We start from the raw sequence: 18,605 nt of genomic DNA, 5'->3' as shown, positions 1-18,605 counted from the left end.
TTATTTATTTATTTTTAAAAACTATTTATTTATTTATTTATTTAGACAGTCTCTCACTCTGTTTCCCAGGCTGGAGTGCAGTGGCACAATCAAGGCTCACTGCAGCCCTGACCTCCTAGGCTCAAACGGTCCTCCCACCTCAGCCTCTTTGTACCTGGGACTGCAGGCATGCACCACCATGCCTGGCTGATTTTTGTATTTTATAAAGAGATGGGGTTGCGCTATGTTTCCCAGCCTGGTCTCAAACTCCTGGTCTCAAGTGATCCTCCCTCCTCAGCCTCCTGAAATGCTGAGATTACTGGTGTGAGCCACCATGCCTGGCCATGAATGAATTTTTAAAACATTGTACATCCATACTACAGGATATTATTCAACCATAAGAGGAATGACATGCAGAAACATGCTACGACATGGATGAATCTTAAAAACGTTATGCTGAATGAAAGAAGTCAATAACCAAGAAACTCATATGTTTTCATTTGTGTCATGTCCTGAATAGATAAATCTATGTACACAGAAAGTAGAGGAGTAGTTGACTTAGGGCTGGGGAACATGGAGTGATAGGGGTGTCAGCCAAGGGGCATGTAAGGGTTTCTTCCTGAGGTGATAAAAATGTTCTAAAATTGACTGTGGTAATAGTTGCACCTTTCAGTGAATATGTTAAAAAACCATTGAGGCCGGGCGCGGTGGCTCAAGCCTGTAATCCCAGCACTTTGGGAGGCCGAGACGGGTGGATCACGAGGTCAGGAGATCGAGACCATCCTGGCTAACATGGTGAAACCCTGTCTCTACTAAAAAAAATACAAAAAAAAAAAAAACTAGCCGGGCGACGTGGCGGGCGCCTGTAGTCCCAGCTACTCGGGAGGCTGAGGCAGGAGAATGGTGTGAACCCGGGAGGCAGAGCTTGCAGTGAGCTGAGATCCGGCCACTGCACTCCAGCCTGGGCAGCAGAGCGAGACTCCGTCTCAAAAAAAAAAAAAAAAAAAAAAAAAAAAACCATTGAATTGTACACTTTAAGTCAGTGCACTGTATGGTACGTGAATTATTTCTTGATAAGTCTGTTATAAAAAATTAAAAAGCCCTGTGGTTTTATCAGAGCATAAAAAATGAACATTATTTTTCATGAAGAATTACTCTTAAGCGTTTTGGTGTTCTGGGGAAACCACCTTTCCTGGAGCACATGGCCAGGACCCATGCTGCAGGCTGGTACATGGGATCCCAGGGTCCTCCTGAGTCTTTGTCCTAAGATGGCCAAGACCCCACCACCACCTGCTCCCCAGGAGGGGCTGCTTGGTGTCCATACACCTTGGAGGGGGAAGGTGGTCTTGCAGGCCCCTATTGACCCCTTATCCCCAGGCCACCAAAGTGGAGATCATGGCTCTAATTCTTGCCTGGGGTGAGACCAAGGCAGATCCACACTCCCCACAAGGTCCTGGCCCCACATGGCGCCAGGAGGGATAGCCTGCTCCCTCCCCGGCCTGGACTCTGCCACTGCTCTTTGGAGGCCACTCTTGGTCCTCTGTGGAACACACATACACAGGGCTTCTCCTCCAAGGTCATTTCCAAATGACATGAAGGAAAAGTGAAATCCTTCCAGATGGCTGTTTGAAAAGCAGTTTCATTATTTTCTAAACATTTCAGAAGACTCAGCTCCACTATTTTTAACATAGTTCTTTTCTTACATTTCTTTAAAACTTGTTGTCTCTTTCAGTCAGATTTCAGGAGTCTCAGCAGATGCCACCCCTGCCACTCTGCTCTAAGCCACATCAGTGCGTCCCTGGCAGATGGTTGCAGCCTCCTAACTGGTCCCCACACTCCTGCCCTTGCCCTGCAGTGCTGTCTCTCTGTGCCTTGACACCATAGCCAGAGGGGCCCTTAAAATGAAAGGAATATCACCCTTGTACCCCCTCCACAGACCTTCCAAAGGCCACAAGGACACTGAGGGTCAGCCACTACCTTGCCACACCTCCCTCCCTCTGCTGCTGCAGAAGCTCCTGCTTGAGGCCCTGCGCTTGCTGTTCCCTCTCCCTGGAGCTCTCTTCTGCAAAAACAGCTGCTGTGCTCTCCAACTCATGTCCACCCCCGGCCTAGGGAGGCAGCCCTGCCTGCCTGTCTAAAACTAACCCCCACCCCGAACACCACACATATACCTTTCCCTCTCCCTTTCATTTTATTTGTCTCCTTAGCACTTACACCATTTAATGAAGTTTAGGTTTTACTTAATTAACTTCTGCACCGTCTCCCCATGAGAAGGGAAGCCCCCTGAGGAGAGGAGCTGGTCTGCTTGGATTATTGCTGCATCCCCAGAACCCCAGCTTTTGCAAACCACATTTTCAGGGAAACAGTGTTCCTTACTGTGTCTTCAACCAAGGCAAGGGTTCTCAACCTAGGGTCCATAAACTTGAATGAAAAACAAAAATTTAACTTTATTTTCACTAATAGCCATAAAATTCAACATTTCCTTATGAGTATAGGCAAGAAGCCACAGTCATTTTAGCAGTATCAGATTGTTTATGGTTGTCGTGACTTGGAGATTCTGGTAATAATTAGCTCAACTGTTCCTAGATTTTGTTTAATGCATGAATAATGAAGAAGCACATATACAATTATATCTCAAATTTTATTTTTAATGTTTTGCTAACTATTCAATATAATTAATTTTTTCTGTGATTGTATGTATTTTATTTTATGGACAATGAAAACATTGTTCTGGGGAAGGGGTATGCAGGTGTCACTAGCCTGATTCAGGGGTCCACACACATAACAGAAGCAGGACCCTGGACCAAGGCATCTGCTTCTGCACTCAAGGCACACGGCTCAATATCACACTACAGTGGCCCATTAATAAACCAGTTCTTTTATTATCTAGCATGGTTTTGCTCCACAGTGCATAGTTCTTGTGTTAGTTTACAATACACATTCATTAAAGTAATAGAACTACATAAAAAGAGCTCCAGACTTAGGCCTGATAGCCTCTATGCAGGCCAAGTGGGTCATTCAATGCCAGCTCCATCCTGAGTATTTGTGAAGACCTTGTGGTAGGCCAGGTCCTGAGCCAGAAGAAAGACAGGCATTAAACAGGTAATAATCCCCCCACTCTTTTTTTTTTTTTTTTTTTACTTTCTTGTAATCCAGGCTTATTTCCCAAATAAAAGTCATGAACACGTATTTGAAGATAAAGGTTAATCCTCCTTATCCCAACTCTGCCTAAACCCCTTCAGCTTGCAGGCAGATGCACTATTACCAGTGGGCTGTCAATCTTTCTGGACCTTGTTTGAAGGACATTACAAACAGACAGACATCTACATATAGTTGTAAAACCATGAGATGGGTCATACAATAACTTTTATATTATTTTCATCATCCTTCCCCCGTTAGCACTTACTCTTTAGCACTTACACCATTTAATGAAGTTCCCTGTCAGTACATGTGGATCCACCCATCCTTTTTCGTGGCTGTAGAATAATCTGTTGTTACATATGAAACCACATTTATGGAACCAGTCCCCTCTTGAAAATTTCATACTCTTTGCTATTAAAATGTGTTATAGTAACAAATAAGTAGAAAACGAAAAAATTTAAAGATACCATTAAAAAAGATACCCCCACAGGCCGGGTGCGGTGGCTCATGCCTGTAATCCCAGCACTTTGGGAGGCCGAGGCAGGCGGATCACCTGAGGTCAGGAGATTGAGACCATCCTAGCTAACACAGTGAAGCCCTGTCTCTACTAAAAATACAAAAAATTAGCCAGGCGTGGTGGCAGGCGCCTGTAGTCCCAGCTACTTGGGAGGCTGAGGCAGGAGAATGGTGTGAACCTGGGAGGCAGAGCTTGCGGTGAGCCGAGACCGCACCATTGCACTCCAGCCTGGGCGACAGAGCGAGACTCCATCTCAAAAAAAAAAAAAAAAAAAAAAAAAAGATACCCCCACAATGGCAGCAAAACATCAAATATCCAGAAATAAATGGAATTTATTTATTCAAAATTAGTACAGCAAAAACCACAAAACATAATTGAGAAAAACATTTTAACAATCTAAGTAGTTGGAGAGATATACCATGTCAATGGATTAGAAAACTCATTATTGTAAATACCTAAATTTACCCCAAATTGATCTGCAGATTAAACACAATCTTAATAAAAATGTTAGCAGGTTTAGTTTGATGAGCTGATTCTGAAATTTATAGGGACATGAAAAGGGCTAAGGATAAGCAACATAATCTTCAATAAGAATAAAACTGGAAAACTTAGACCATCACCCAGCAAGGCTTATTTTAAAGCTATCCTAATGAAAACAACATATTATTGGTGCAAAGATAGCCTGAAAGTTTAGTAAAATGGGTGACAGTCCGGAAACAGATCCACACATATGACAAAATGAGACTGGGTCAACAAATGGTGCTGAGTCAATCGGCTTTATCTCTTGAAAAAAATAAAACTAACTCCTGCCTTATACCATATAAAAAAGCAAGTCTAGATGGATTTCTAGCTGCATGTGAAAGATAAAACTACAAAGTTTTTAGAAGAAAACATGGGAGAATATCTTTGTAACCTTGAGATGGGCAAAGATACACTAAACAGAAAACAAAAAACTTTAACCATAAAATAAATGGATAGATTGGACTACATTAAAATCAAGAAATGCTGTTCTTCAAAATGATACATTAAGAAAATGAAAAGGACAAGCCACAGAGTGGGGAAAGACACTTGCAAGATATATATCTGACAAAGAATTCATATCGGAATATAAAGAACCCCTGAATATCTTTAGAAAAAAGCAGACAGTCTCACAGAAAAATGGACACAAACCTGATCAAGAAACATAAAGAAAATCATATATCCAAATAGTAAATTCACATCTTAAAGATGTTAAACTTCATTAACCATCAGGAAAATTAAAATTAAAAGATAAAGTGATACCACTGTATCTCCACCAGAATGACTAATCTGAGCAAGTCAAACAATATCATGTTCTGGCAACGATTTGGGTCCACTGGAAGTCTCATACATTGCTGGTGGGAATGGAAATTGGTAGAAGCACTTGAGAAAACTCTTTTGTAGCTTCTGCCAAAGCTGAACATTATGACTTGGCAATCTCACCACTAGGTATACAACCAACTGAAATGAGTACATATATTCACTAAAGTACATGCACAACAAAGTTAATGGCAGCAGTATTTTTAAAAGCCAACAACTGGAAATGTGGCGAACATGGTCACAGGTAGCAAAATGTCTAAATAAAATTGTGTCATATTCATACGATATGAATATTGTACAAAATAATGAGAATAAGTTTGCTATCATTATACGCATTGATTTGAAATGAATCTCACAAACATAACGTCAACCAAAAAAAGTCAGACACGAAAGAGAGTGCACTATATGATTTCCCTTTATATCAAGTTAAAAATAGGCAAAACTCATCAATGGTGTGAAAAGGCAGAGTTGAACTTACCCAAGCAGGGTGATAGGGACTAGGAGGAGGTCAGAGGGAGCCTGCTGAACTCCAGATCAGGATTCAGGTAGGTTCACCTTGTGAACTGTATGGGGCTGGATGCTTACGGTTCTTGAATGTCGCAGTACCTAGTTCCTACTTCAATAAAAAGTTTATATTTAAAAAGTGCTATAGAGAACACTCTTGCACTTGTATATTTGTGCATTAATCAGTGTTTCTTCAGGAAAGAGTCCCTGAAGTGGGGTTTTTGGCTTATTTGTTAAATGTATACTTTAAATTTGGACAGGTGCGGTCAAATGTTCTTATTCGCCAACATGTAAGAAAATCCCTATTTCACCCCACCTTCACCTGTACTAAATACATTCATTCCTTCATTTAAAAGTATTTATTGTCAAAAGGATAAATATGTCTAAGTCTGCTTATATGAGGTATCTAGAGTGGTCAAATTCATAGAGACAGAAAGTAGAATGAGGGCTGCCAGGGCTGGGGAGGGGAGGATGGAGAGTTACTGTTTAAAGGGGAAGAGTTTCAGTTTGCAAAATGAAATGAGTTCTAGAGATTCATAGAGGTGATGATTACACAATAGTGTAAATGCACTTCCATGCCTCTGACCTGGACACCTAAAATAGGATTAAAATTATAAATGGCTGGGCATGGTGGCTCATGCCTATACTCTTAGCACTTTGGGAGACTAAGGCGGGAGGATCACTTGAGCCCAGGAGTTCAAGACCAACCTGAGCAACACAGGGAGACTCTGCCTCTACAGAAAAGACAAGACGTGCTGTGCTGGGCATGGCGGTGCATGCCTGTGGGCCCAGCTACTCGGGAGGCTGAGATGGGAGGATCGCTTGAGCCCGGGAGGTTGAGGCAGCAGTGAGCTGTGATTGCAGCGCTTCACTCCAGCCTGGATGACAAAGGAAGACCTTGTCTCAAAAAAGTTGTAAATGTCATGTATCTTTTGGCAAAGTTAAATAAATGAAAAACATATTTACTGAGTGCCTCTTAGGTGCCAAGCACTGTTATGAGTGTTGGGACTTTAGCCAAGAATAAAACAGACAAACATTTACTGTTCTTGTAGGATAAACATTCTAGTGAGAATACTTGCGTCCAAATTTATGCTAATCTGATTGGTGATAATAAAATCTTACTGTTTTAATTCACATTTGCTAATTGCTAATACATTTTAGCATATTCTCACACATGTATGTAGCTTTTATATTTCTTCTGTGAATTGCCTATTGATATCATTTGCCCATTTTTTATTGGGTTGTCTTTTGCTTGTTAATTTGCAAGAGCTCTTTGTATTTGATGGTGGTGGCCTCCTTGTTTATATGTTGCAAATATCTTCTCTCTGCCAATTACTTTGCTTTGGGCTTCTCTCCCTGTGCAAAGGCCGTACCCCTCCCCAGCCATCTGTAAGTCAATCTTTTATGGCTTCTAGTTCTTTGCTTAGAATGACATTCTCCATCCTAAGATTAAAACACAAAATTATCTTACACTTTATCTGAGTACTTTGATGGTTTTCATAGTTTTAGCCTGTAGTTCTTTAATCGCTCTGTGGTTTAATTTTATGTTTTATACAAGGAGAAATTTAATTTTATTTTTTTCCAAATGGGGAACAAAGTATCCCCAAACCATATATTGAGCTGTCAGCTCATCTTTTCTACTGATTTTAAATATCACATTATTCATTTCTAAATTCTTTTCTATTTTTAAATTCTCTTCTACTGACCTTTTAGAGTACTCCTGCCTAGACTCCATCTACTGTTAATTCTTGTAGTTTAAAAAATATGTTAATTCCCAGAAGAGCAAACGTCCTCTAAGAATCTTAATAGATTCTCAGCTATTTCTGTTCATTTACTCTTCCATATAACTTTTTTTTTTGAGATGAGGGTCTTGCTTTGTTTCACAGACTGGAGTACACTGGCGTGATCATGGCTCAATGAAACTTTGAAAGCCTGGATTCAAGTGATCCTCCCACCTCAGTCTCCCGAGTAGTTGGGACAATAGGTGTGTGCCACCACCCTGGGCTCATTTTTAATTTTTTTTGTAGAGATGGAGTCTCCTCGTGTTGCCCAGGCTGGGCTCGAACTTCTGGGCTCAAGCAATCCTCCCACCTTAGCCTCCCAAAGTGTTGGAATTACAGGCATGAGCCACTGCCCTCAGCCTAATTTCAGAATCAGTTTGATGCTGTACACAGTTTTATAACATGGGGGCTGTTGATGAAATATTGAGTTGCTCCATTCAGATACATATTAAGTCTCTTCATTTATTACATAACAATTTAAAAGCAATTGCAGTAGGTGCTTTGTAGGAAACCTATTCAGTGCTTTGAGAACACAGAATTGGGAGGGCCTTCCTTGGTCTAGGCCAGCAGCAGGAATGAGGGAGTTTGAGAAACAGGAAGGCTTTCTTCCAGAAATCCTGTGCTGGTTTACTCTGGAAACTGATTAGAAATTAATGAAGCAAAGTTGGGGTAGGGGACGAGTCTTGCAAACACAGCAAGAACAGCATGTGCTAAGGTCCTGGGGCCACAGAGATGCCAACATGGCCACAAGAGCAGAGTGATGTCAGGAGGCAGGCATGGGGCGTCTCCTCTCGCAGGCCTGCAGCTGGAATTTCCTTCTGTAATTGATACAGACCTGTCACGCTCCAAGTCCTAATCCCGACCTTAACTGGGAGCAAGGAAGATACAGACTCACAGAGCCAGGGACTGTCTGAGTAATGAGGGTCCTTAGAGGTCACTTAAGTCCACCCATCCTCATGTGGATTGGGGGATTAGCAGAGCCAAGGTCACAGTGATCGTCAGTGTGGAAATTTCACTGAAGGGATCAAAAGCCAAAAGCCGGTTCTTTGAAAAGTTCAACAAAATCGATCAATCTCCAGTAAGACTGATCAGGAAAGCTGAAAAGGGAACACCGCTATAGACCTGATGAACATGGAAAGGACAGTAACAGGACATTGTGAAAATAAACATGCTAAGAAGTTTGACAACACAGAAAAAAAATGAACAAATTCTTTGTAAAACACAACTTGCCAAAAGAGACACATGATGAAATGGAAAATCCCAAGGATCCTGTGTCTGTTAAAAAGCAACACTAATGAAGACAATGTGGTACTGGTAGAAGGCTGGAGAGACAGATCACTGGAACCGAATAAGGAGTCCAGAAAAGGACTCACGTATAGAAAGTCATCTGATTTTTGACAAGGCACCAATGGAATCCAATGGAAAAAGAAAATATTTTCTATTTTTATTTATTTTTTTGAGATGGAGTCTCGCTCTGTTGCCCAGGCTGGAGTGCAGTGGCACAATCTGGGCTCACTACAAGCTCTGCCTCCCAGGTTCATGCCATTCTCCTGCCTCACCTCCCGAGTAGCTGGGACTACAGGTGCCCGCCACCACACCCGGCTAATTTTTTGTATTTTTAGTAGAGACGGGGTTTCACTGTGTTGGCCAGGATGGTGTTGATCTCCTGACCTCATGATCCACCTGCCTCAGCCTCCCAAGAGGTGAGATTTTTTCATATCTCACCATATGAAAAAATTACTTTGAGATGTATAATTGGCCGAAACAGAAAAGTTAAAACTATACAACTTCTGGAAAAAACCCACAGGAAGCTACCTCTAAAACACACAGGAAACTATCTCTATAGACTTGGGATAGGCAAAGATTTCTTAAGCAGGACATAAAAAGCGCTAACAATGAAAGAAAAAACTGATAAACTGGACTTCATAAAAACTTAAAAATTCTGCTCATCAAAGGACACCATAAAGAAAGTACAAAGACACACTACGGCTGGGTGCAGTGACTCATGCCCATAATTCCAGCACTTTGGGAGGCCAAGGCAGACGAATAGCTTGAGGCCAGGAGTTTGAGACCATCCTGGTCAACGTGGAGAAAACCCATCTGTATAAAAAATACAAAAAATACCAGGGTGTGATGTTGCATGCCTGTGGTCCCAGCTACTTGGGAGGGTGAGGTGGGAGGATTGCTTGAGCCCAGAGGTCAAGGATGCAGTGAGCCAGACTGCACCACTGCACTCTAGCCTAGGCAACAGTGAGACACCATATCCATACACATTTTTTTTAAAAATTAAAACAAAGACACGCCACAGACTAGGATAAAATGTTCACAATGCATACATCGGAAAAGGGCTTGTCAGTATGTAGAGAAGACATAGATCACAAGAAAAAACCAAGAACGCTGCAGCACCGGGCTGAGGCCCAGCAAGCAGCGTCTCATCACTAACAGGCCCCAGAATAAATTCCAGGGAGCCTTGTTGGGCTCCTCCATCCATGGAGCTTCCTACCTGGGTAATACTGCTCCTTCCATGTGCTAGACGTTTGCCTTGTTTGCTGGCTGGAAAAGAACTTGCACCTTCAGTGTTCACCTCATAGGGTGGCCTTATAGGGTGTTGCTGGTTTTCTTTCCCCCAAAGTAAACACAGCATGTAAACCCCTGTGGAAAGAAGAGGTAACCCTTCCTTCAACACAGGAGCAGGGTGGAGAGCATGGTGGGTTTTGGCCCAAACCTAAGCTGCTCACCCACTCCCTGCTAGCCCTGTGAGCCAGGGGGAGGCCCTGCCAACCAGGGGAGGCAAACACTCCTGTTCTTGCTTGGACCTAAGCCCACTGCTTGCCCTGCTGCCCACGCTTCTGGGAAAAATGGAGTGAACAATGGTGTCCACATTCTCCTGCAGCCAAGGATATTCCAAATCCCCAAGCTGGGGCCTGTGCAGGCAGCCCTGAGTGCCAGTGGACAAAATGTCCTGGGCCTTCCAGGGCCACTGGGCTCAGGCACACAATGGACACTTCCCTAGCTTTGCCCTCGAGTGGTGGCCTCATTGCCTCTGTCCAGTGCCAGTTTTTGGAAAAGCTGCTCCACCCTGACAAGCGTGGGTCCCACTGGTGCCCCAGGCGAAGCCAAGGCCCAGGCACCAGAATCTACCTTCTAACATCAAAGCAACTGCTTCTGCATGCGGCCAAGGCTGACAGGGTGTATGCAGGGTGGGACTCAGGCTACAGGGTGTGGAGATGGCAGATGCCGGGGCAAGGCCGTCACAATGAGTCCTTCCTGGCCAGGTACCAGCCTGGTCCTGTCCAGTGGGGTGGGGACAGCCTGAGGGAGGTGCCTCAAGGAATCCAGTGGCCCTGGTGGCCACACTGACCCAGTCTCTCCAGCCTCTCCTGGCCATGCAGTGGGTGCGGGCAGCAGGGACTAGATTGCTCAGGGCCTGCAAGTCCATCACCCAGGGATGCCTGGGCTCTAGGCAGGGGTGCAGTAGAACCCCCACAAGGCTGGACCTTTGTAGGCTGTGCCTGGTGCACAGAGGCCTCTCAGGGACACAGGAGGATTCCAGCCCCAGGGGGCTCACAAGCTGCCAGGGAAGAGGCTGCCTCCTGCATGGCTGAGTCCTGTCCCGGCTGGCCCAGCAGGAGGGTGGGTATGCTGGCTGTGGTGGCCTTGGGGAGGCAGAGGCAGTGGCAGGCACAGGACCCCACAGTGTGGTAGTGCCTGTGGGAAAGGCTCACCCTTACCACTCAGCGTCAGGGAGTGGGCAGGAGCAGGGCTCTGAGCATAACAGAGGGGTGCCTACCCCAGAGGGGAGGGGGTGCTGGCTTCCTGGGAGATGCAGGGTGGACATAACCATCATTCAACGCAGGGTGAGCCGGCAGCAACGCTCAGGCCTCTTGCATCAATGTGGGTGAGGGGGGAAGCTTCAAAGATGTGTTGGTCAGCCCTGCCTCCAGGGACCCCTCCATGTGGCAGGAAGATGTCTGGGGGTGCAGCGAGCCACGTGTTAGAGGGCTGCCCAGGGCCTCGGAAAGGAGAAAGACCTGCCAGAACCGCCCTCTGCCCTGGGTCCCTCGGGCAACCAGGTGTTCAGTCCCTGCAGCCCCTCCTGCCTGGCTCCTCCAAGTGACTGGCCCCAGGTCCATCCCTTCTGAAGAGCCAGGACAGCTGCCTCATGGACCACAGAGGACTCAGGACCGGGTCAGAGTCCAGTCACCCTCAGAAGAGCAGAGAGACCTTAGGGAATGCTGACTTGGAGACCTCTCATCTAAGATGAGGACATCACCGCCCGCCCTGGAGGGCTGCTGCCAAGAGCAAGGAGAGGCTTGTAAACTGTAAAGTGCCGTGCTCGTGGGAGGTGCTGGAGGGCCCTGAGCTACCTCTCTGGGCCCACTGGGCGGCTTTAGATGATCTGCTACGGAGGTCTGATCCATGCGGGGAAACTAAGAGACACAGAAGCAAAGAAATTTAATGAAGCGTTTGTGTGAGTTTCAGAGGAATTTCGATTCCAGAGGCAGTTTTTATGGGCAGCTAAAGCGTCTCCTTGACAAAAATAAGTTTCTAACGAGGAAGTTATGGAGCAACTGATGAAGCTCAGGTACTGTAAATCATTGGCAATGGCCGGCCTCCCGCCAGGGTTGCTGGAGGAACTCAAAGACGAGGAGACAGAGATAAGGAATAAAAATAGAAAATAGATCTCGAAAAACACAAATAGTTCTCAAAAACACTGGAAAGCTGCTGATAAGATTTTTCTTCTTTATAAAAGCTCAGGGATAGTCCGAGCATTAGAGGCCACTGAATGGTACCTTTAGGAATAGCGGAGATGGGAGGGAAACCTGGTTAATGAGAGACAGGCACCCCTGCTGTGGCTCCAGGGCTGGCAGGTTGAGGACGAGGCAGATCACAGAGATAAAAGGGGAGGCATGAACCCTAGGAGGAATGCTGATTTCGTTGTTTAAGGCTGAGAAATAAGAAAGTAGCAGCTAAAGGCCAGCCCCTAATCAGAACTCTTTGTCTGGCAGAAGTTCATGCATTAGACTCATCAGGGTGGGGACGGGAGCTAGGCTGTTGGGAGGGCCATGGTGGGAAGTAGAGGCTTTGACGATAAATACGAACTGTCACTCTGACATCCAGACCTGTGGCTGCGACTTCCCCAGCCTTTGCCAGAAGAGGCGGTCTTAGGCTGTTAGGGCTCCTGTCACAAACTCCCATGGACTGAGTAGCTTGGAAACAACAGACTTGTATTTCTCACAGTCCCTAAGGTCGGGAAGTTCAAGATCGAGGCACCAGCAGATCTGCTGTCTGCCCTCTGCCTAAGTCGCAGATGGCACGTTCCTGCTGTGCCCTCCCAGGGTGGGAGGGCCAAGGCAGCTCTCTGAGGCCTTTCATAATAAGGGCACCCATCTCCTTCATGAGGGCTCCACCCTCACGACCTAACCACCTCCTAAAAGGGCCCACCTCTTAACAACATCACTTTAGGGGTTAGGGTTTCAACATATGAATTTGGGGCTGGTGTGGGGGACACAGACATTCAGACCATAGCAGAGGTTTTGGGGGTCTGCTTTAAAGAACAGAGAAGGCTCAGCTGAAAACAAACCATTGATTTGCACAATGTGGATATGCTACACTGTCCAAAAGTAATTTGCCTTCTCTGTAGATTGAGGTAAACTTCAGAAATAGCCCATTGGGTCTGGAAGGGCACTGGGCTAGACCATTAGGTTTTGTACCAGGCTCTGAAGCTCCCTTTGGAACTGGTCCCTTGCTACCCTGGCAACCCAGTGGCTTCAAATAACAGTTGGGGATTCAATGAGGCATCTCTGGTTTGAGCAGGAGGCCTGCAGAGTGTGGGCAGCAGCGAATCGTCACTGGGAGAAGGCTTTTGCTATTACAATTTCGCACAGTCTGAGACCCTGGTTTGTTGCTTTCTTTTAGCCAAACAAACTTGAATCAATCACTTGCCTGCAAACACAGGAGCTTCCACGCTGTGCTCAGAAATGACCTCGGTGTGATGGTTTCTTCCAAGACCTGCAGAACACACAGCAAGACGAAGCCAGTGGGAAAAGGAATCCGCGTTAAATGAGAAGCACCTCGCACCATTTTAACACATAACTCTGTTTTGCAAACAATCTTGGTTTTTCACCATAATTCAATGGACAGTTGGAGTAACTAGAAACAGTTTTCGGGGGAAGGGCTTTTCAACATGAGACTGAAGAAATCAGTCAACAGGTCTCCTTCCTGTGGATGCTACTGGCAGGTAACCAAAGTTGACTGGTTAGACAACAGATAATGAAACTTGTAGCCACAGAGGACTAGAAAAATTAATTGCGTTTCATGGAATTGTACCACAAGTTGCCAAACTGAAGACACACATTATGGTTCGGGTTTCCTTCCACATTTAGTCAGTGAAGTGGTGTCACCTTCTCAAACAGGGAGCCCGGGAAATGGCCACAGGTTCTCTTTGTGATGTTGGCAGTCTTCCTCCACCAGCGCTAAGTGGTCTGTGCATCGGGAGGGAGAAGTGGCTCCTTTTTACCCTTAATGGATTTACCCAGACCATTCTCTTCATTCTCCTAAAACCCAAGCCTTAATTATCTCGGTGCCTGGGGACTCAGTATAGAGCTGTAACATCACACCACAGAGTTTGGCTTTAGGAAAATCAGTTTCTTCCTATGAAGGCATCACTTCTTGGGACGGACAATGGCAGCACTTCCAGCTCTGCCCCACACTGTCTTGGGGACAAAGGGGAAGGAGCACCAGCGGGGAACCCTCCAGCCTTGGCAGGGGCGTGCACCCATCACCCAGTGTGGAGAGGCCTCGATGGGGCAGGGAGCACCGCCCAAAGTGGAGGATCTCCCTTGCAGGGAGTGAGGGGATGATGGGCTTTGCATCATTTTGGGTTTACTCTGCCCAGAAAGCTCTAGGGGCACTCAAGGACTCATACTTAGGCAGAAGTCGATCCTGTGTTTGCTGTGATGGAGAGGAGATCCTCACCATTGCTTTTTCTCCTAGAACTTTTCTAATCAGAATGAATCTCGCTGTCAGGAGGCCAGAGGCCATCAGAAGTGAGCTATGGGCAAGGCGATTTCCTGGACATGCAGACAGGGGAGCTCGGTGCTCTCAGACATTTTTTTTTTTTTTTCGGTGTAACAAGAATCAATATTTAAGATTATGCAATGTCCGTACCAGCCTGAAGTAGCTGCCAACCCAAGGACAAGGGTTAGATAATTTACAATGCAAGGAATCCATTCTTTTGAGAGGGGGAAGGGAAAAAAATCAAGATTTAAGCTTCTTATCCTGGGCTGAACTTTTCTCCTCCATTCTTAATGGCACTGGGCGTAAATAAACCATCCATTCTGTTTTGTATGAATGGTCTGTACTTTGCACAGATTCTGTGGAATCGACAGGCCAGTTGTAGATCCTTGACCGCAGGTCTGAGCTATGACTGCCTGGGAAACAGCACTTATTTACATTTTTTTCAACATACAGTACTGTCATTTAGCCTGATCAAAATCTACCCTGATCTTCTTTTACCCCAACAATCAGCAGAGAGAGCCTTTTTATTGTCGGCAACTAATGGTTCTTCTGTCCCATATTTTTAATGTGAAAATTAAATATTTATAAATGCCTCGTCAATAGCATCCCATAACCAGGTCCTCCCGAAGCCACAGACCGGGGCCCGTGCTCACTCACACGAAGTCAGAGGTCACAGGTCAAGTGAGCAGCTCGCAGCGGCTGTGGGGTGCATCTGCTGTCACCAGGATCTGGACAATCATTTATGGGGCAGGGCTTATTTGTGAAAAAGCCCACATCATGGCCAGGAGAAGTTTCCTTTGTCTCCACAAAGCCCCTTCGGGTGAGGTGTTTACTGGAATCACAGGCTCCTGCTCCCTGTCGGGGACCTTCCTAACACTGTCCACTTTGAGGTGCCTCCAAGAGGAAGCTCTCTGCATTCCCAACCCTCAGAAGAACTTTGGTGCGACACTTTCCAGGCCCTAGGGGACAAGCGCCATGGGGATGGGGAGAAGGGACTGGGATGTCTAGGGCGCCTGTTCCCCCCGCTGAGGATGGGGCTTGGTTGGAAGCCAGCGGTGGATTTTAAACAGAAAGCATGCACCCTCTGTGCTCCTGGAGACCCGTGAGGGCATCGGCCTCAGGGGGTGGGACTGCAGATGGCCAGTGCCGGGAGGAGGGGGCAGGGTCCAGAAGGGAGACCCCGGCATGGACCAGGGCAGTGGCAGAGCAGAGTGAGAGGAGGCTCTGGTGGGGGTTGAGGGTTTAGTTGACAGACAGAGGCAGTAGAAAGGGGTTTAGCCACCCCAGGAGAGATGGAGGAGAAGCCCAGGCCAGCTGCTGGAGCACAGCAGCTCTTCCATGCGCACTGTTCCGCACACCTTCGAAGGGCAGCACCGCTATCCAGGTGAGTGAGCCTTCTTAGCCTGGAAACAGACAGTCCCATGAGAGAACCCTGGGAAGCAACCTCTCAGGGCCTGGCTTGGGGAAGTGGTGAGCCGGGAGCCACCTGGCAATTCTGGGCAAGTCACACACTCGCTCTGGGGCTCGGTATCCCCTCCTGAAAGATGTAGGCAGTGAGACTTGCCTATTTTCCTCAGAGGGCTCTTCGCAATATGAAGTGGGATGGTGGGGTCCCAGGGGCTGGAGGACGAAGGGGGGCGATGATCGATAAGGCCTGGGTGCGCCCCACTGCTGGACACGAAGGGCTCTGGGGAAAGAACGCCGGCGGGGTCTGCGCACCAAACATAACCAAACCCTATTAAAAACATGGGGGGAACTTTCTGAAGACTTGAAGGAAAGAGAGCAAGGACAGAAATCTCCTGTCTCACCCTCCCACCCTGCATGCCCTCCCCTGCTGGGGCAAAGGACAGAGGGAAAAGGAAGCCCGTCTGCTTTCCCGGCCGTGCTGCCCACAAGGAACTGGAGCTGCTGGCAGGCTGCGCATCTCCCTGACTGTGGCCCCATCCAACCCCTGACTCCAGAAAATAGAGCCAGGGTGACACAGGAGGCGACCCAGCCAGGAGGAGTGAGCCCTGCCTGGCTCAGTCCCTGCTGCTCCGTGGGGCCCAGAGGCGCCTGTTCCTCCCAGCGGGGAGGCTGCCATCTGCTCTGCCCATCTCTTGGGATGACTGTGAGTTTCCATCAAGTGAACAACGTCCACACAGGCACGAGCTTCGGAGACCGTCAAGTGCTGTCCAGTATAACGACTCCTCTGGTTTCCACGCATGAATTCACGGACGCTTCTTCAAGCTCCTGGGGTCGGGGGACCACCCTCCTTCCGCAAAACAAGTCAGGAAACACCCAGAGTCAGACTGGCACAAACATCAAATACCAAAACCAGCTCTGTCATTGCAGAAATACCAAAACCAGCTCTGTCATTGCAGAAATACCAAAACCAGCTCTGTCATTGCAGAAATACCAAAACCAGCTCTGCCATTGCAGAAATACCCAAAACCAGCTCTGTCATTGCAGAAATACCCAAAACCAGCTCTGTCATTGCAGGGCATGCTTGTGATCCCTCCCTCCCCTGCTTCTCCCCACCCCCATCCCCTTACCCCACCAGACTGCAAACTCCTAGAAGGCAGGGCTGGTTTCTGGGGCCTCCTGCTTGGGAACCCCATCGGAGAGGGAAGGAAATGAATATGCAACCCTGGACTGTAAATCTCAATGTCTGGAAGGCACTCTTCCAAGACAGGAAAGCGAGACGGCTAAAGCACCCTGGTTAATAGTGATGCATTGATAAAGTGATATTGATCATTATTGAGACTGGTCGGCCATCCACGGGGAAACACAAAACCAGTGGGCAGCCTGGGCGAGCATGCACCTCTGTGGGCCGACCCGAGGGACGGCCAGCCCTCGTAACTGCCGCGATGATGATGAACATGTATTGATTTCTTTAGTGCCTCTCCTCAGCCCCAGAGCACTTCATGCACTTATTGGAAAGTGCCTGAAACCAAATTGAAGACAGGCCCAACGAGGAGTATCAATCCAAACGTTAAGGGCATCGGAGGGCTCCGGAGCCGATGAGGAGAGACCACAGGTCTTCAGCTGCCCCGGTTCCAAACACTTAAGGAAGTACTGTGCCCCACTCTGTTCAATAGCGGCCTCCGCCTTGCCAGGAAAACAAAAAAGAGGAGGTTAGTGTCTACACACGGCTTCCAGGGAAGGAGCTCGAACAGTCTGCAGATCCGCAGACATCCCTGCACGCTGTGTTCCTCACTCAGTGCACACACTGTGGGCTGCTTCCCCTCTCCTGTCTTGAGTCTTGGGCCATCTCTGCAGCCGCCCGCCCAGGCCAAGGCTCTGAGTCCCCTGTGGAGGGGCTGCCCTGTGGCATGGCCACCTGAAACTCCACAGGCCTCGGGGACCCATGGGGTAGCTTGCCAGGGATCAATGCAGGATGTCTGGACTCCAGAAAACATAACCATTTAGTAAAGCTAAAACCATTGAGTCTTATTTGGGAAGAATTTCAAGCTTATAGGAACACTGCAAGAATAACAATAGTATTGTGAACACACATCAACCCTGCACCCAGATTTGTTACTGATACCGTTAATGGTGTCATCATGGACTTCTCCACCTACATCTGTGTATTTTCTGAGCCACTGTGGGGGGAGATGAACACACTGTGGCTTTTCATCCCCATACACTTTCTGAGAGAAAAGCAATAGGGACGCAGCCTCAGTGCGGTCACCAGCTCCTGACGTGTAATGCGGACAGCACTCTTATCACTCACGGTCCTATTTTGTCAATTAACCTAGTAATCTCCTTTCTAACATTTTTTTTTTCTTCTAGTCCAGGATTCAGTCCATTGCAGTTAATTGCTGTGCCTCTTTAGTCTTCTTTTATCTGGAACATCCTCACAACATTTTGTCCTGTCTGATATCGACAGTTTTGAAGAAACAGCCAAGCTTTTGTTGCAGCTTGGACACTGTGGGGCTGCGCTGCAGGAACCTGCCTCCGCCTCCCATGGACACGGGGACCAGCCCCAGCCCCAGCCCTAGCCCTCCAGCCACAGCCACGCCATGTCCCTAACCAGTGGGCTGTAGGGGTGAGCCTCTGGCTGCATGTTTGCAGGTGCCCCACAGTGGGCCTGGTGGACAGAGGCTGCATGTCTCTCTGGAGTGGGCTCTTTCTGGCCATGACTGTGGCTCACACACTCGTGATGTAGGCAGCCCCTGCTCTGGGCGAGTAGGGTCTGTGGGGCCCAGCAACCACTAAAGCTCACAACAGAGCTCACCCACAGCTGGGGGGACAAACTCCTGCCTCAGCAGTGCCGCCAGAATCTGAGTGGGGGCAAGGGTGCTGGGCACTGGGTCAACCTGGCGAAGACTGACATTCCGAGT

This window comes from Rhinopithecus roxellana, chromosome 11 (genome assembly GCF_007565055.1).
Source record: "Rhinopithecus roxellana isolate Shanxi Qingling chromosome 11, ASM756505v1, whole genome shotgun sequence".
Classification (NCBI taxonomy): Eukaryota; Metazoa; Chordata; class Mammalia; order Primates; family Cercopithecidae; genus Rhinopithecus; species Rhinopithecus roxellana.
This window is presented reverse-complemented; position numbering follows the sequence as displayed.